The sequence below is a fragment of the Nycticebus coucang genome, chromosome 4 (assembly GCF_027406575.1).
Source record: "Nycticebus coucang isolate mNycCou1 chromosome 4, mNycCou1.pri, whole genome shotgun sequence".
Classification (NCBI taxonomy): domain Eukaryota; kingdom Metazoa; phylum Chordata; class Mammalia; order Primates; family Lorisidae; genus Nycticebus; species Nycticebus coucang.
This window is the reverse complement of record NC_069783.1, coordinates 45,112,802-45,133,376: the sequence shown is the minus strand read 5'-3', so window position 1 is coordinate 45,133,376 and position 20,575 is coordinate 45,112,802. Positions and strand designations below refer to the sequence as shown.

The window sequence follows — 20,575 nt, the reverse complement described above, 5'->3', positions numbered from 1 at the left end:
AATGTGTGTACAGTGGAGGAAAGATCCTGACTGTAAGTATGGATTTGATAGTAAGGGACACAGGAATTCTCACAGAAATCAGTAACACAAGTAGGCCTGGCCTCAAGGATACTGGAACTGAGAACCTGGTCTGATTTCAGAGCTGCCCTGGAAACCAGCAGCTGGAACAGCAGGGGGTGGTGGATCCTCTTTCCAGGTAGGGTTCTAGTCAATACTGTGACTCAGCAACTCCCTGGATATCAACTTTTAGTATCAGATTTACTTCTAGCCACCAGCTGATGTCTCTGCTTCTAGATTCTGCATTCTTTTTCTACCTCATAGGTGCCATTTTCTTACACCTTTCCCTAATTTGTGGTCTATTAGAGACCCCTCTTATCTCTTTCTCTTGACTTCAAATCTGCTTCCACTGCTTAATTGCCATTCTGTTTCTTTTTGTGTTTTACCATTCACATCATCATGTGTATCCTGTCAGCAACCACCACTCCACCTTGCCTATCCTGAGTACATCCAGACAGGAAATTAAGAGCTATACTTTTTTAAACAAATATAGCCAATGATAAGGCCTAGGACAGTGGTTCTCAACTTTCCTAATGCCCTTTAATACAGTTCCTCACGTTGTGGTGACCCCCAACCATAAAATTATTTTCATTGCTACTAGCCACTGGCCTAGGAGAACTTGACTGGTTAAACTCATTCTCAATTGGAAAAACTTCTCTGTGCTAGTCTACTTGGTTGACCCAGTAGCTAACCTACGATTGGTATCTTTAATTTGGGTACTCACACCAATCCAATCACCCATGGCCAAGTAAGGCAAGATCATTCAAGAAACAGAGCACAGCTGCCTTGGTTTCCTCCCTCTGCAAATGTTCCCCTTAGACATGAGTGTGGGACTAGCAGGTGCTGAAATTACTCAGTGACAACATGTAATAATATAAAGAAGTATTTAATACCTAGTATTTCATAAATTATGTACCCTAGAATTCTAGTATACAAGATATTAAGAGGTAGTCTGCAAATAAAGGTTTTAGTTTGAATAAATAAATACCTTACTTAGCTCTCTGAGAAAGGATATCCTCCTGGGCATTATTCCCCAAATGTGTTCAACAAAGGCAACCTCATTAACTTTCATAGGACACTAGATGTTATCCAGAATCAAGTCTGATTTGAGTTTTAAGAAAGCAGGGACTTGGAGTTTGTGTCATGCTCGATACATAGTAAATGCTCAATATAGGAATGCTGAGAGGAAAATGGGAAATAGGAGGCTCTCTGGGAGAAATAAAATCAAAATGACTACCACTTTAGGTTAAGAACAGACCAGGATTTTCATAGCAATCCTCCTACTGAACACAACTAAAAATCTTAGATACAAAAAACAAAAATTCAAGAACACCTTAAAAGAAAAAGCTGACAAGATGGTGGGAAGCTGACAGACCAAATTCTAAGGGCAAGAGGGAACCCAGAGAAGTCAGAGAATCCCCCTAAAGACAGTGGGCCTGAGGGCATTTGTCCATAGATCCCAACAAATTAGGACCTTGGTGTCAGAAGCCTCAGAGGATGAACGGGGTGACTACCAAGGCACAGATTCTTCAAAAGATGGAAAATCCAAAGAACTCTTCCCCACCTTAAACTGGGATCCCAAAAGGCTACAACTTCAGGTAAAGGTGAACTATAAAGCTAAATCCCATGTCTTCCCAGAAGACTGCAGGGAAGGTTTTTTAAGTCCCATGAGAAATAAAAGAAAAACAGAATGGTGGGGAGAGCACCCAAGAATGGGTCCCTGGAAAGTTTAAACAGCCTGGGCAAGCATTTGCAGTCTGGATTTGCAAGCAGCAGCTATTCCAGGGAACTTCAAACTATAAAATTCTTATAAAATACATTTTATGCATTATAGCAGAAGCAAACATAAATCTTCTCTGAAGGAAGACACCTTCAATCTGGGCCTCAAATACTCACAAGTAATTTCAGGGACAACGAGTAAGCACAACACACAGTCAAAACAATTCCTCTTGGGAGAGAACAAGTCTACAGCAGTGATCTTCACCCCTGGGCCACAGCACACTGGGGCGCCATGAGAGGATCTTTAGTGTGCTGCAAAAAATTTTAAAGATCATTAATTAAATTAATTTCAAAAGACATACAAAGCATAGTAAGCATATTCTTTCTTTTAACTCTGTTTTTGATCAACATAATTTAAGTGTGCCATAGAAGTTTCACTATAGGTTCAAGTGTGGCATGAGATAAAAAAGGCTGAAAAACGCTGAGAATGACCAGATCTAAACTTTAACACTAATATGTACTATGCATACTCAGTAAGTCAAACCTGAAAACATTTGTAAAGAACAGCAAACCATAAAAAGTGATGCAGAAGATATGAAAAAAGAACCAAATAAAAGTATCTGTAGTCAAATTCTTGAAAGAAAAGTTAAGAAAGAAAGAAGACAAGGGAAGAGAAGAGAAGAGAAACGAAAAGGAAAGAAAGAAAAAAGGAAAGGAGAGTAAGAAAGAAAAGCAGAAAAGAAACAAAATCCTGAGACGCAGCAAATTCTGTTGTAGTTTGGGGGGGGCGGCACGGGAAGGGGAATTCCAATCTTACATACTTTCTAAACATTCCTCAACTCATTTTATTAGGTTAGCATAACCTGATACCAAAGCACATCTTGAGAAGAATAAAGAATAACCTCAGTCATGAATACAGATATGTCTTTTAAATTATAAAACATTAACTAGATGAATCCACTATACATAAAAATGATCCAAGTTAGATACAGCCTAGAGGAAGGCAAAGCTGAATTAACATAAGAAATCCAATTAATATAATTTATCAAACTGACAGTTTAAAAAAATTAACAAAGATAATCTCATTAGATATAGAAAAAGCATTTCATAAAACTGAGCACTCATTTGTGATGAAAACTTTCAGCAAACTGAAAGTGAAAAATAAACCTTACCTAACTTGATGGTGTTTCCCAAAATGACCACCAAAGATATTAAGTGTTTCTTAAGAAAATAATGCCCATTATCATGACTTCTATTCTACATTCTGATAAAGGTCCTTAGCCAACAGAATAAGGCAAATTAAGAAATAAGATATTGCTTAACTTATCCCATAGATTTGAAAGAAAGGGAAAAAATCATTATTTTCAGATAATATTATGTATTTTAAAAACCCAAAGTATATTATAAGAATTAAGAAAGGTGAGATGCAAACCAATATACATATAAAAAATATCTACTTTATTCCTATGTCAGTGATAAAATGTAAAAAGCAAACACCATGTACAATAGCATCTACTTTATGAAGTACCTATGAAAAATCTAAGATCTACAAATTCTTACAGAAAAAAGGCATAGTTTATAAACAAAAAGAATGTGTTACAGTAAAATTAAGAGTTTCTGTTCATCAAAAAAACTAAATAGAAAATAGTACTTTTAATACACAAAAGACTAGTGTCCTGAAAATGTAAAAAAGTCTATAAAAATCAGTACAAAAAAGACAACAAAATAGAAAAATGGATACATAACTTTAATAGACAGTTCCCCCCCAAAATCCAAATACGAGGAGGCTCATCCTCCTTAATAAAACCAGAAAGAGATACCATCCTTCTGCTTAAAATATTTAAGTTTGTCAATACCATCAGATAGTGAGACTGTAGAACAATGCTCACATCCTGCTGGAGTGAGTATTAACTGTTTAACTGTTTTGGAAAATAGTTTGGTATTTTCCAGGAAATTTGAAGATATAAATTTCTAATGACCCAGGAATTCTACTCCTAACTATGAACTCTTGAGATACTGGGACCCACGTGTACTAAAAAAAATAAAGAAGAATGTTATAGCTGAGTTTTTCCATATTATGAAATACAGCAGAATAAATAAATTATGGTATATTCATACAATGGAATAGTATATGCACAATGAATTAGAGAAATGAAAATATACACATGAATATTAACATATATACACACATGTTTTGTGAAAAGAGAGAAAACTCATGTACACCATTTAGGAATACACACACAGGTGGTAAAACTTAAAAGTGAAAAAAAAAAAAAAAGCGATTTTCACCCAAATAAGAATATGGTTACTTCTGGGAGATGGGCTGGGGTGGGAACCGGTAGAGTTTGGGAAGGGGCACACAACAGATTCTGGTATACTGGCACATTCTACTTCTTTTTTTTTTGCAGTTTTGGCCAGGGCCAGGTTTGAACCCGCCACCTCTGGTATATGGGGCCAGCGCCCTACTCCTTTGAGCCACAGGTGTGGCCCAACAATCTACTTCTTAATCTGCATGGCAAATGTGCTTTACACTGACTAAGCTATATTTTATTACTCATCGTTCTATATGTGTTACATCATACCACAAAAAAGGAAAATAAGGAGTCAAAAAGAAGCACACATAAGAGAGCCAAAAAAGCAGACAAGTTCAAGTATCCTTCAATGAAATAGTCTAGTATAGTCCATCCCTATACTAGACTATTATTTCTCTAATTTAATAATACCTTTACCAGGCGGCACCTGTAGCTCAGTGGGCAGGGTACCGGCCACATACACCTAGGGTGGCGGGTTCGAACCCTGCCCGGGCCTGTTAAGCAACAATGACAACTACAACCAAAAAATAGCCAGGCGTTGTGGTGGGTGCCTGTAGTCCCAGCTACTTGGGAGGCTGAGGCAAGAGAAACACTTAAACCCAGGAGTTTGAAGTTGCTATGAGCTGTGATGCCACAGCACTCTACTCAAGGCGACAGTTTGAGACTCTGTCTCAAAAAAAAGATAATAATAATAATACCTTTACCATTCCTGTAAGATATTATACCTTCCGATTTCTAATCCAATAATAATAGAAAGTCTTTTTGCCAAGTTTTCTTCTGTTTGACTTCATGTGGTTACGTTTCGCTATCTACAGGAGGACCCATTCTGAAAAAGAAAGCCACAGGTAACTGGCACAGCAGATCCAACTGAATGTTCCAGTACAGGGAAACATGAAGCACGCAAGTAGATGACTTCAAATATTATAAAATTAAACTACTTCTTAAACAGTTAATTAACTTAGTTTTCAATATTTAAGAATATAATTTTTCTTGATATGACATTATTCTGCCCCAGTAACTATGTATTCTAAGATAACATTCTTTAAAGAATCTTAAATTCTTGCCTCTGTTCTACATCTTAACAGCCTAATGTAGGGCAATCTGAATTCTGCTTTTTTATTTAATTGTATGTGAGATAAACTTCAGTTTCCTAGATGTGACTGATAACTAACCCAGTTCCTTCAGGTGAAGGAAGCTAATGAGAAAAATTTTTATTTAAGAGTTTTCACATACATGTGTTCACAGAAGCTACAAGATCATATGATGTTGCCTTTACATTATAAGAATTACAAACAAGTATTCTCCAGAACCAATTCTTACCTCCTCAGTACAAGTTGATTTTGGGTGTGTATGGCAAACACACTTCTAGTGCACATATTCAACATGCTCTTCAGTCCACTCATAACCTGGAAGTCTGCTCCAACCTGGCTACTCTTCATTGTGCCTCAAATTCACTACAGCTAAAATTAACTTAGTACTTCTCCCCAAACTGGAAAGTCATTATCATGATTCTACTTAATTTCCTAGGAAAATCTTTTAAGAGTATTTTATTCTTCCTCCACTTAACCACCATATTTAACGTTACCTAGTTCAAAAGTTTCGTTCTTCAAAAAGTCCCTCAAATGTACGCTTTCTCTCCACTGCCACTGCCAGTAACTTTGTCCAGATTTCTTTTGCCACATTCCTAGATTTCTACAACACTCCAGTGTCTCCTATCTTCCCAGACTCATAATACTTGCCAGACTCATTTCCTTTCAGGAATGTTCAACAGTTACAGCATCTTGTGCCTGATGTTCACTCACTGCAACCCACAGTTAGGCCCCACTTATCCAAACTTAATTCTCCTTACTCTGAAACACCTCCGATCGCTTTATCCTCCATTATTAAATTCTATTTCTAACATCCACATCAAGTTCTAACATCTCTGTTGATTTCTCTAAAAGGGTTTGCAGTTAATATAATTTGATCTTATCTCTTTAGATCATTTCAGGCATACCAAGTTTATCTCCACAACTATATTTTAATATTCAGAAGACAAAGGACAGTCTTATATTTCTTCTTAAAACCCAAAGCACATAGAAGCTGGATAGAAATTTACGCCCAGATTTTTAGGAAAAGACAGAAGGGTATCAGAGCCAAGATATTCTATCCTATTGGTGCTTTGGTCTTGGCTCAGGTAACTGATTACATCAATAGCTGGTCTGTGAGTTGGCTAGGGAAGCATGAATCACCATTTTGACAAATTGACCAATCAGCTTCAAGGAGAAAGCTTCTACCAGATTCTGTCTAAACCACTGGATATGTATTCTACTTAAATATACTATCATTTGAAGGTTTAATCAGAGAATTTTAGTAAAAGAATTTGACCGCTAATTTGAACTATGTGCCACTGATATAGATCAAAACGCAGAATTTTGTAGGCATCAGGCAAATTACTGACAAAGTTCCAACAATAATTACTGTCACCAAATTAACTCCCACCTAAAAAAGGAAGTCAGGTGGTAGGAATGCGGTCATTTTTCTTACTTTCCCTATTCATAATAATCCCATTCTCTTCAATGCTACAGAAATTTTACAAAAGCAAAACCATCAAGCTACAGCTATATTTCTTCTTACTGTCAAGATAAAAATCTCCACATTTCAAAATAATAAGAATTCACAGATTATATTCTCCTGTGTCTTTCACCATATAATCAAGAGATTTCTAAAACAAAATCCAGTCTTTCTTACAAAAAACTACAGTATTTCCCTCTAATTCCACACTTGTACCTACTTTTAAGATTTGACATCTGGATAATGTTCTTCATAACTTTATTTTTTAGATTATACTTCAAATGTTGTGATTGAAAGAGGTGGTGGATTTCTTCCCAGAAAAATAGGTTAATATAGGTGATTGTACTTTTCTTAAATTTCCTTTTAAAAAGCTGGGTGAGGGCTGAGCATGTGGCTCACACTTGTAAACCCAACACTTTGGGAGGCCAAAACAGAAGGATCAATTGAGGCCAGGAGTTCAATCAAGACCAGCTTGAACAACACAGCAAGACCTTTGTCTCTATGAAAAAAAAAAAGCCAAAAAACCAAAATTAGCTACAAGTGGCAGTGGGCACCTGTAGATCCAGCTACTTAGGAGACAGAGGCAGGAAAATCACTTGATCCCAGTGGGGGTCCTCAAACCACATGAGGTGATGTGATTGTATTTGTTCCCATTTTGGTTTTTTACTTCAAAATAAGATATGTGCAGTATGCATAGGAATTTGTTCATGGTTTTTTTTTTTTAACTATAGTCCAGTCCTCCAACAGTCTGAGGGACAGTGAACTGGCCCCCTGTTTAAAAAGTTTGAAGACCCCTGAGGCTGCAGTGAGCTACAACCATTCCACTGCAGTATAACCCAGGCAACAGAGCAAGACCCTGTCTTAAAAAAAAGGCTATGTAGGTACAGGTTGAGCATCCCTGATCGAAAAATGTGAAATTAAAAATACTCCAAAATCTGAAACTTTTTGAGTTCCTACATGACACTCAAAAGGAAAAGCTCACTGGAGCATTTCAGATATCCAGATTAGGTATGGTCAATCGGTAAGTGTAACATAAATGTTTTGAAACCAGAAAAACTTCCAAATTCCAAAACACTTCTACTCCTAAGCATTCCCAATAAGGGACATTTAACCTGCATGTGGTTGTGTTGGGGGTAGTGGTGGTGAAATTACAATAGAATAAGATGGTACCCCTGTTGAGAATAACTGTGAAAAACCAAGACCTTACAAAAAATAGCAGAACATAGCAACTCAAGTATCTATAGACAGATGAATATATAAACAAAATATGGTAAATATTTATAATGGAATTATTACTGAACCTTAAAAAGGGAAAAATTCTAACACAAGCTACAGCATAGCATGGATGAACCCTGAAGACACTGCTAAGTGAAATAAGCCAATCACAAAGGGGCCAACAGTGTGTGATTCCTCTCGGATGAGGTTCCTAATGCAGTCAAATTCAGAGAGACAGAAAGATTGGTCATTTCCAGAAGCTGGGTAAAGAGGGAATAGGTAATCAGGTTTTAATGGCCACAGAGTTTCACCTACCGAAAATAAAAAAGTTCTGGAGATGGATGGTGGTGATGGTTGTTGTACAACAATGTGACTGTACTTAATTCCACAGAACTATACACTTAAAAATGGTGAGGATGGTGAATTGTTATTATTATTTTTTTTTGAGACAGAGGCTCACTATGTTGCCCTGGGTAGAGAGCCATGGCATCACAGCTCACAGCAACCTCAAACTCTTGGGTTTAAAAAAATCTCTTGCCTCAGCCTCCCAAGTAGCTGGAACTACAGGCACCCGCCACAACGCCTGGCTTTGTTGTTGTCGTCGTTGTCATTGTTGTTTAGCAGGCCTGGGCTGAGTTTGAACCCACTAGCCTGGGTGTATGTGGCCAGTGCCCTAACCACTTAGCTACGGGCACTGAACCGAAAATGGTGAATTTTATGTTATGTATAATTTTATCACAATAACAACAACAACAAAAAAACACAACGAAAAACGACACAACTTTTAACTTTGCATTCTATCTATGTAGTCAATTTTGAGGCAATGCTATCTATTTATTCAATGCTTAAGAGTATGAAATATGTGCTAAAATATGTAAGACGTTGGAGAGAAAAAGATGAAAAACAGTCTGAGGGTAAACTAATTAGAGTGCTGTGGGAACACAAAGCACAAAGCAACTACCTCGAAGCTAGGGGACTGTGGTGCACTGCCACCAGTTAAACCCCATACCCAATTGCCCTATCTTCAGTCAGTCACATACGCTTCCTTGCGGCCAGAGATCAAGTTCTGACCTTTGAGATACAAGCAGGTATGTAGTGGACTGGCCTATGTCCTTTATCTCTATTATTTCTTCTTATACGTCTTGCTACTGAAAACAAAGACACCTAAAATTTTTTGAGACTGGGTCTTACTCTGTCACCGTAGGATGGAATGCAGTGGCATGATCATAGCTCACTGCAACCTCGAACTCCTGGGCTCAAGCGGTCTTCCCACCTCAGCTTCTGAAATAGCTAGGGTTACAGACACATGCCATCATTTTTTGAGTTTTAGTAGAGATGGGGTCTACCTATGTTGTCCAGGCTGATCTCAAACTCCTGGCCTCAAGCGATCTTCCTGCTCCACCCTCCCAAAGTGCTGAGATTATAGGTCTGAGCCACCACAACTGGCCAGATAGCTCAATTTTTGAACCATGAGGACAAAAGTCAAATACGAGAGATAAAGACACTGTGAGCTGGAAATAATTAATAATTTTGAGGATTAAAGCTGTCGTTTTAGGTGTATTACTACAAACTGAACTTTTGTTTTTGTTTTTGTTTTTTGTTTTTACAGGAAAGAGATTCTCCAACGGTACTCATAGCTCCAAGGGTAGCGTACAGGCCACCTACACCGAGGCTGGCGAGTTTGAACCCGGCCCCGGCCAGCTAAAACAACGACAACTGCAACAAAAAATGAGCCAGACATTGTGGCAGGCGCCTGTAGTCCCAGCTACTTGGGAGGCTGAGGCAAGAGAATCTCTTAAGCCCAAGAGTTGGAGGTTGCTGTGAGTTGTGACACCACAGCACTCTACTGAGGGTGACATAGTGAGACAATGTCTCAAAAAGAAAAGAAAAAAGAGAGAGAGTCTCATTTTTTGGCCATCATTATTTTTAACTTTTGTTACTTGCTACTGTACCCCACTAACACAGCCTTCATAGAAAATATAATCTTCCACTCAGGAAGCTGAGGGAAGATGATCACTTGAGGCCAGGAGTTTGAGACCAGCCTGGGCAACATAGTGAGACCCTGTCTCTACCAAATAAATAAATTTAGCCAGGCCTGGTTGGAATGTGCCTATAGTCCAAGCTACTCAGGTGGCTGAGCTATGAGTGAACCACAGCACTCCAGCCTAGGTGACAGAGCAAGACACTGTAGGGATGAGGGGTGAAAAAAGACAGGGAAGAAGGAAGGGAGAGAAGGAGCGATGACATTGAGCTAGGCTTTGAAGACTGAGTAGCTCTGTACCAAAAGGCAGATACTGCAAAGCCACAGACTCAGGAAAGGGCCCAGCCTTCCAAAAGATGGTATTGATGACATACCAAGTGAGGGAGAAAAAAAAATTAGTGCTCGTAACGGTTATTAGGAGCTTTAACTCTTATTCAAGCAAGTAGTATTCTTCTACAATGATAGTGTATTATTTCTGTAAATTTTTAATTTTCTGATTTAAAAAAAATCACCAGCAATGCCCTATTAATAAAAAATAAAAATAGCAGCTTCACCTCATAACTACAAGAGACAAATTCACAGAGGTACATGGCCAATCCATACATTATACTCTCCAAAGTTTCTAAGATCAGAAAATTCTCCCAGTGTTTCCATTATTTTATCTCTAACTCTCCCTAAACTTAAGTACTGCAGTTTAGTCTTTTAGCAAATATTTATTGCATGCTATTCATACCCTAAGTACAGTATGTAGAAGAATACTACTTGCAATGGTTATTCTTTATTATAAAATAATCCTGGCAAAAAAAGGAATCTAGTGGGTAAAGAAGACTCTGACCCACGTAATTATTTCCCAATTAATATACATTAAGATGTTTCTCCACAGATGATTCATCAGAACATTTTTTTTTTTTTATTGTTGGGGATTCATCGAGGGTACAATAAGCCAGGTTACATTGATTGCAATTGTTAGGCAAAGTCCCTCTTGCAATCATGTCTTGCCACCATAAAGCGTGACACACACCCAGGCCCCGCCCCACTCCCTCCATCCCTCTTTCTGCTTTTCCTCCCCCCCATAACCTTAATTGTTATTAATTGTCCTCATATCAAAATTGAGTACATAGGATTCATGATTCTCCATTCTTGTGATGCTTTACTAAGAATAATGTCTTCCACGTCCATCCAGGTTAATACGAAGGATGTAAAGTCTCCATTTTTTTTAATAGCTGAATAGTATTCCATGGTATACATAAACCACAGTTTGTTAATTCATTCCTGGGTTGGTGGGCATTTAGGCTGTTTCCACATTTTGGCGACTGTAAATTGAGCTGCAATAAACAGTCTAGTACAAGTGATAAAAAGATTTTTTCCCTTCTGGGTAGATGCCCAGTAATGGGATTGCAGGATCAAATGGGAGGTCTAGCTTGAGTGCTTTGAGGTTTCTCCATAATTCCTTCCAGAAAGGTTGTACTAGTTTGCAGTCCCACCAGCAGTGTAAAAGTGTTCCCTTCTCTCCACATCCACACCAGCATCTGCAGTTTTGAGATTTTGTGATGTGGGCCATTCTCACTGGGGTTAGATGATATCTCAGGGTTGTTTTGATTTGCATTTCTCTAATATATAGAGATGATGAACATTTTTTCATATGTTTGTTAGCCATTCGTCTGTCATCTTTAGAGAAGGTTCTATTCATGTCTCTTGCCCATTGATATACGGGATTGTTGGCTTTTTTCATGTGGATTAATTTGAGTTCTCTATAGATCCTAGTTATCAAGCTTTTGTCTAATTGAAAATATGCAAATATCCTTTCCCATTGTGTAGGTTGTCTCTTTGCTTTGGTTATTGTCTCCTTAGCTGTACAGAAGCTTTTCAGTTTAATGAAGTCCCATTTGTTTATTTTTGTTGTTGCACTTGCCATGGCAGTCTTCTTCATGAAGTCTTTCCCCAGGCCAATATCTTCCAGTGTTTTCCTATGCTTTCTTGGAGGATTTTTATTGTTTCATGCCTTAAATTTCATTTAAGTCCTTTATCCATCTTGAATCAATTTTTGTGAGTGGGGAAAGGTGTGGGTCCAGTTTCAGTCTTTTACATGTAGACATCCAGTTCTCCCAACACCATTTATTGAATAGGGAGTCTTTCCCCCAAGGTATGTTCTTGTTTGGTTTATCGAAGATTAGGTGGTTGTAAAATGTTAGTTTCATTTCTTGGCTTTCAATTCGATTCCAAGTGTCTATGTCTCTGTTTTTGTGCCAGTACCATGCTGTCTTGAGCACTATGGCTTTGTAGTACAGACTAAAATCTGGTATGCTGATGCCCCCAGCTTTATTTTTGTTACAAAGAACTGCCTTAGCTATACGGGGTTTTTTCCAGTTCCATACAAAACGCAGGATCATTTTCTCCAAATCTTGAAAGTACGATGTTGGTATTTTGATAGGAATGGCATTGAATAGGTAGATTGCTTTGGGAAGTATAGACATTTTAACAATGTTGATTCTTCCCATCCATGAGCATGGTATGTTCTTCCATTTGTTAATATCCTCGGCTATTTCCTTTCTGAGGATTTCATAATTTTCTTTATAGAGGTCCTTCACTTCATCAGACCATTTTTAAACATAAAACTAACAGTGAAACTAGTGAAGCCAGTTATTGTGAAAGCTGGTTGTTAAATTTACACGACTCAACACCATATAGAAGACTAACTCTCACAAACCTGGCCCTTAGAATCAAGAAATTCTAGAAATGGAAAGGGCACAGTTGCCAGTAAGCAACTACAGCTTTCAGAATATTCTCAAGAGTCAAGTTTATGAAGGACATACAGTTGCCCTTCCTTTGTTCTTCCCAAATCTCAGTTGGGTCTGATCTTCCACTCTATACTACCAGAGTGCCACATAAATCAGTGTTAGAAAATGTCATTCTCTGTTGAGAATTCTTCTGTAGTCTTTACCCCTTGACAGATAAAATGTAAATTATTTCATGCGGTACACTGGGCCCCTGCCTAACCATTAAGTTTTATTAATCATGTCTTTTTTCCCATCCTTCCAAGTTCTAACCTTTTTTTAATGGTGAACTATGTAAGAGTTTTCTGAACATACCAGGCTTAATTCTGCAAGCTTTTCCATACTCTGCTATTCCCTCTGCCTGGAATGCCCTCCTCTGCTTATACTACCCTCATTCCTCAAGTCTGGATTCAACTGCCATCTACTCTGTAAAGGCTTCTAAGACTCCTCCAGGCTGAATGAAGAGCTCCTTGTATAGTGCTATGCTTGCTGGTCAACCAGCTCTCAGACTGGGATAAAAGCCCTGATACAGTCAGTTCTGCTTTATTTGTCTTGAAACCTGAATTTGTTTCAATGTGCTTATTACATTAGGGAACAAAATGAGCACTAAATTAAATGCCATTAAACACCAGATGGATGAAGAAAACACCAAGCCACAACAGGAATGCACAATAAGAATACACAGCACATACACATACCTCACAGATTTCCCGGCTACCTCATGTTATGAGCACACCCATCCACATCTCGTGTTAAAACTTACCCTCAGATTTAAACAACCCTCCTTCCACCAGTTCACAGTAACTCACAAAAGGCAACTTTTCCCATGCCTACCTCCTAAGAAAACTTTAGGACTTTTTCAAGGTAAAGCATCATATTTATTTTAATATTTATTTTTTTTAACCATTTTAACATATAAAACTATGCTACCATTTTTATTAGGTTCCTACTTCTTTCAAAAACATGTGGAGCCCAACCCATGGGCCACATGAATATTGTTATTTTTGCTTATCTGTGGTAGTGAGTATCATGGAAATTATGCATGGACTGTTTTTTTGTTTTGTTTTTCTGCTCATCAGCTTTCCTTAGTGTTTGTGTATTTAATGTGCAGCCCAAGGCAATTCTTTCTTGCAGTGTGGCTCAGAGAAGCCAAAAGGCTGAATATCCAATTTGTGTCTTGTGTGCCCCAAACCCATTTTTCCCTACACTTGGTCATGTTTAGAAATATATATGCTCTATTGTGGCAGAACTGACTGTAGCCTTTCTTCACTTCTGTTGTGTATGTACCACCACAGTCAATTTCAAACTATAGACCAACAGTTTGATTTTATGGGTCAGATCTGGCTCCAACACACCATATCCACAGTATTTTGTACATATCTCTATCACAGCAATAATTTTTTTTTTTTTGCATAACTGTTTTCTGTTTATTTCAATAAACAGTAAGCTCCTTGAGGGAAGGATCTTTGTTTTAGTACATTCTGGCAGCTGTAACAAAAATACCATAAACTGGATGCTTTATACACTAGAGAAACTTACTTTTCATAGTTCTGGAGGCTGGTAGTCCAAGATCATCAAAGTACTGGCAGATTTGGTATCTAGTGAGTGCCTGCTTCCTGGTTCAAAGATGACCAATGATGAAGCTTGGATATGTGTCCCCTCCAAATCTCATGTTGAAATTTGACCTCCAATGTTGGAAATAAGGCTCAGTGGGAGGTGTTTATGTTATGGGGGCAGATCCTTCAAGCATGGCTTGGGATTTTCCCTTGGGGGAAATGAGAGAGTTCTCATGCTGTTAGCTCACCTGAGAGCTGGCTGTTTAAAAGTCAGTGAGCACTCTCTCCTCTCCCTCTTGCCTCTTCTCGCTCCCCATCTGACATGCCTGCCTACAACCCCTTTGCCTCCTGCCTTGATTGGAAGATCCCTAAAGCCCTCACCGAAAGCAGATGCTAGTATCATGCTTTTTGATAGTCTGCAGAACTAAAAAAACCTCTTCTTTACCCAGCCTCAGGTACTTCCTCTATAGAAACACAATTGATTTAACCTCACCTGGTGGAAGGGGAACTCTCTTCAGCCCCCTACAAAGCACTAATCCTATTCACTAGGGTTCTACCCTTATGACCTAATCACCTGCAAAAGGCTCCATTTCCTAATACAATTACCTTGGAGATTAGGCTGTAACATGAACTTTGAGGAGATACAAACATTCAGTCTACAGCAGGCCTTTTTACCTTAATACCACCTGAGCAAGAGCAAGACCTATCTTTACAAAAATTAGGAAAATCAGCTAAGTGTGGTGGCACGTAGCTATGGTCCCACCTACTTGGGAGGCTGAGGGAGGAGGATTGCATGAGCCCGGCAGTTTAAGGTTGCAGTGAGTTAAGACAGTGCCATTGCACTCTAGCCCAGGCAATAAGATATTACCTCAAAACAAGCAAACAAACAAAACTGCCCTGAAATCTAGGGCAAACATTGTTAATATCCTGAAATTTAAGATAAGGCATTCAGAGGCAAGGTGATTTACATGCCAAAAAACCATACTTAAGTTTGATTTCTTTACATATAGTCATGTGCTACATAACATTTGGGTCAAAATAGCAATGGTGGTTCCATAAGATTATAATGGAGTTGGGTTGGCACCTGTATCTCAGTGGCTAGGGCATCAGCCACATACACTGGAGCTGGCAGGTTCAAACCCAGCCCAGGCTTGCCAAACACAATGACAACTACAACCAAAAAGTAGCCAGGTGTTGTGGCAGGCACCTGTAGCCCCAGCTACTTGGGAGGTCTAAGCAAGAGAATCACTCAAGCCCAAGAGTTTGAGATTGCTGTGAGCTGTGATGCCACAGCACTCTACCAAGGGTGACATAATAAGATTGTCTCAAAAAAAAAAAAAAAACACACCCAAATTATAATGGAATTAAAAAATTCCTATCACCTAAAAATGTCTCGATCCTTGACCCTGAGTATGCCTAGTCTTCTGTAAGTGCTTGTGTCTTAGTGTTTAACAAAAAGTTATAAAAAGTTAAAAAATTTTTAAACTGAAAAATACCTTATAGAAAAAGGATATAAAGAAAGAAAATATTTTTGTATAGCTAGCCAATATATTTACATTGTAAGCTAAGTAAACTAATGTCAATTTATTATTGAAGAAAAAATTTTAAGCAAATTTAGTGTAGCCTAGGTGTACAGTGTTTATAAAATCTACAGTAGTGTACGGTAATGTCCTAGGCTTTTATATCCAGGTACCACTCATTCACTGACTCACCTAGAGCAACTTCCAATCCCATAATCTCCATTCATTTCAAGTGTCCAGTGCAGGTGGTACCGTTTTGTATCTTTTATACTGTATTTTTACTATACTTTTACATGTGTAGACATGTTCAGATACATTAATGTTTACCACTGTGTTACAATTGCCTAAAATATTCAGTACAGTATATGCTATACTTGTTTGTAGCCTAGAAGTAACAGTCTAGTGTGGTGTAATAGGCTATGCTACCTCGGTTTGCATTAAGTACACCCTATGCTATTCAAATGATGAAATCACCTAACACGATGCATCTCAGAACATATTCCTGTCAAGTGACTGATAACTGTATTTTTGGAGTCCCTATTACGTGCATTCATTTAAAATTTTAAAGTGACAGTATTATATTTTAACTGCTATTGTCTTGAGTAATATAGAAAGGTATGGATTTTAAGCTATGTTAGTGACCTCAGTAAAAATAAAAATCACATCTCAGCATACTAGCAATATGTCTTAAACAATGGTGAAAAATTACTTGAGCTTCTATAAAAATTTTGCTAAGAAACTAACCCATACCTAGTACTTGAGAAGTAATATGGAGAAGAGGTTCTCAAATTTAGCTCACAGCAGGATAACAGAGGGCTTATCAAGACAAATTACTGGGCCCTGCCTCCAGAATTTCTGATTTAGTAGATCTGAGGTGCATCTAGAAAATTTGCATTTCTAACAAATTCCCAGGTGATTCTGATGATGCTAGCCCTGGAACCACACTTTGAGAACCATTGGAACAGAGGCAAAGCCTTGGGGTTAGAAATACCTGTGTTCAAATCCCTGCTTCTCATTTAATATATGAATATAGTTTAATAGTTTTACCCTAAATTTCCCTATGTCTAAAGTGAGAAAGGATGTTAGAGAATTAAACAAATAATATATGTAAAGTGCCCAACATATGGTATATGACAGCTATGCATATTGCTTGAATATATAAATGTCATACTTCACAGTACACACTGTTCCAGTGCAAACCAAGATGGAGTAAAAACACTCCACCCTGTCTCTCTTACTGAATGCAGCTAAAAAACCTGAACAGAATGCACCACGCAGCTATTTAAAGACTCTGTAAAGGAAACGGTAGGAGAAGATCAGAATTCAATGGTAGCACTCCCCACCTAGACTTAGGGGAAAACCCCAAGGCTTAAGCAGCAGAGAAAGGAATCTCCGCCTACAATTCTGAGGGGGGAAACCTTTATTGAGGTTTGGCCTATGAAGAGCCAGGAAAATCTCAACCTGGATGGGTTAATAAACAGATATCAATCTTTTGATAAAGACTTTTATTATTATAAAGCAGCTATTACAAAAATACTCCAAGGAAGAGGCCAAGGCAGGTGGAATGCCTAAGCTCACAGGTTTGAGACCAGCCTGAGCAAGAACAAGATCCCCATCTCTAAAAAAAACCCCCAAACTAGCTGGGCATTGTGGCAGGTGCCTATAGTCCCAGCTACTGGGGAGGCTGAGCCAAGAGTTTGAGGTCTATGATGCCATGGCACTCCACTGAGGGCAACAAAGTGAGACTCTGTCTCAAAAAAAAACTCCAAGGGCAATCACTCTTGAAACACACACACAAACACAAAAACAAGAAAATTAAGCAATGCACTTATAAATAATCCACAGGTCAAAGAGGAAAAAGAAGTCTCAAAGGCAATTAGAAAGTATTTTCAACTTTAAAAAAATAAAAACACATCAACATTCATATTATGCAGTTAAGCAATGCTCAGAGAAACATTTGTAGCATTAAATGCTTATATTAACAAAAAAGAAACTTCTCAAATCAATAACCTAAGCGTCTGCCTTAAGAAGCTGAAAGAAAAGTAGGGCAAAATGAACCCAAGTCAGGTAGAAAGACAGAATGGTGAAACACGGAATGCTTTCCTTCTACGACTAAGAACAATCATTTCTTCAACATTGTACTTGAAGCTCTAGCCAGTAAGAGAAAACAAGAAAAACAATGCATACTGATTAGAAAGAAATAAAATTGTCCCTATTTGCAGATATGTTTGTCTACACAGACCTCAAGGAAACTATCCAGAAAAAACCTCCTAGAGCTAATGAGCAAGATTACAAGGTCATAGGATAAAGGTCAACACAAGAATCGCTCATATTTTTATATTCTAACAATGAACATTTGGAAACTAAAAATTTTTAGTATCATTTATAATAGCTCTGAAAAATTGAAATACTGAGATATCAAATCTAACAAAAGATGTACAGGAGGTGGTTGCTGAAACTAAACTATAAAAGAAATTTTAAAAAGATATAAATAAGCAGAGAGCTATATCACATCCATTGGTTAGAAGACTCAACATACTAAAGATGTCAATTCTTCCCATTTTATCTACAAATTAAACACAATTGTCAATCTCTCACCAGGATATTCTTTATAGATGCAGGCAAACCAATTCTAAAATCAAAAATAAAGGAACTACAATAGCCAGTTACGACAGTATAGTATTAGAAAAGGGACAGAGACACGAAAGAGAACAGAGTTGAGAAAGAGACCCACACAAATATGTTCAATTTCTAACAATGGTGCAAAGACAACTCGATGGAGAAAAGACAGTCTTTGCAAAAAAAAGAAAGAAAGAAACAGGTGTTGTTAACAATTGGACACCCATACGCCAAAATACATGAACTTCAACCTAAATTTCACACCTTACATACAAATTATTCAAAATGGACCATAGATCTAAATGTAAAATGCAAACCTATAAAACTTTTTTCTTTTTTTTTTGTAGAGACAGAGTCTCACTTTATTACCCTCGGTAGAGTGCCGTGGCCTCACACAGCTCACAGCAACCTCCAACTCCTGGGCTTCAGCGATTCTCTTGCCTCAGCCTCCCGAGTAGCTGGGACTACAGGCGCCCGCCACAACGCCCGGCTATTTTTTTTTTTTTGGTTGCAGTTTGGTGGGCCGGGTTTGAACCCGCCACCCTCGGTATATGGGGTCAGTGCCTTACCGACTGAGCCACAGGCGCCGCCCTAAACCTATAAAACTTTTAGAACACAAAAAATAAAATCATTATGACACGAAGTTAGGCAAAGAACTTTTAGACATAGCATCAAAAGAACAATCCACAAAAGAAAAACAATTATAAACTGGGCTTAACCAAATTAAAATTTTTTGTTCTATGAAAGACTGTGAAGAGAATGAAAAGCAAACTACGGAATGGGAGAAAGTATTGGCAAATCACAAATTTAACAAAGGATTTGTACCCTGTATATGAAAGGAACTCTCAAACTTCAACAGTAAGGAAACATAGAATATACAGTTTAAAAATGGGCAAAACACTTGAACAGAAAACTCACCAAAGAGAATATATAAAAGGCAATTAAGTACATAGAAAGATGTTTCAACATTATTAGCCATTGGGGAAATCCACATTAAAGCAAAAATGATGTAAAAACAGATTAAAATAAGAGGTAGTGATAACACTAAATGCTGGAGAAGATGAAAAGCAACTAGAACTCGCACACCACAGCTACTGGGGATGCAAAATAAGACACCATTCTTGAAGACAGGTGGCAATGTCTTATAAAGTTCAATGCACACTTACCATATGACCCAGCAATCTCAACCCTTTGTATTTATGCTGGAGAAATAAAAACTGTGTTCACATAAAACCTATAAATAAATGTTTATAATAATTCTATTCAAAATTGCTCCAAACTAGAAATATCCCTCTATAGGATAAACAAACTGTAGTGCAGCCATACACTGGAATATTATTGAGCAATAAAATGGAATCAACCTTTGATACATGTTGATACATGCAACAACCTGGATAAATTTCAAAGGCATAGGCTGAGTGAAAAAAGCCAGCCTTGAAAGGTAACATACTATATAATTCCAATTTAGAAGACATCAGTTGTTACCAGGCTTAGGGCAGGATAACCAGAGGTTAGGAATGTTGGACAAAGGGATAGCACCTGAAGTTACTTTTGGGAATGGGGAGTGTCCTGTATCTTAGTTGTGGAGGTGGTTACATGAATTTATGCATGAGTTACAATTTATAAAACTATATACCAACCAAATAACCAAGTTTGCTGTATGTTAATGTTAAGCATGCCAAAAACCTTTAAAAGTACATAGTATAAATTATCTCAGAACTTTCTAATGCTTTACAAATTAAGGTTCAAAAGTAAATCTTTTCAGCATAGGTACATCAGTGAAATGGGAGAATAAAGAGATACTGGAAGGAGATTTACAAAATTACCTACAAAGATATGACATGGATATAAATTCTAGACTCACTAACAACTATATCCCTCAACCAACCACAAAGGCTATTATTACCTAGTATCAACAAAACACAAATATTTAATGTGACCGAGTGACAAAGATAATCTGAGACAAAACAAATAGAGCATATACAAACCAAATAGAAGTCTGAATAAAGATTACACATTCATGCAACTGGTCCTTGGAACAGAAATGACAATACTACCCATTGTAAGTATGGAATGAGCTTTGTTTTTTCTAATAGCAGTCACAGATTTACACTAATTTATTTGTATTTTCCTCACTTGATCCCCCTTGGCATCAAAAGCATGCACTTCGAGGAATGCTGACTGGGATCAAACATTAAGACCGGTCATAGGTATACCACTCTAAACCATCCTAAGAAGGCATGAAATATTTTTTTTCGCCAAGAAAATA

The 20,575-nt window shown here is 37.7% G+C and overlaps 1 protein-coding gene across 6 annotated transcripts in view; it reads right to left on the bottom strand.

Moving 5' to 3' along the window:
• The window catches only part of SOCS5 (suppressor of cytokine signaling 5), an 80,760-nt gene that overhangs the window by 35,530 nt on the left and 24,655 nt on the right, over positions 1 to 20,575 (bottom strand). The window contains exons 3-4 of one of the 6 annotated variants that reach the window (XM_053588840.1): positions 4,787 to 4,914; positions 1,954 to 2,088 (exon numbers count right to left, since the gene is read on the bottom strand). The exons of 4 other annotated variants lie outside the window; for them this stretch is intronic. The gene's annotated coding sequence lies outside the window, so the exon portion shown is untranslated. The remainder of the gene's footprint in view (positions 1 to 1,953; positions 2,089 to 4,786; positions 4,915 to 20,575) is intronic. One more of the 6 variants, XM_053588842.1, reaches the window with a different exon arrangement.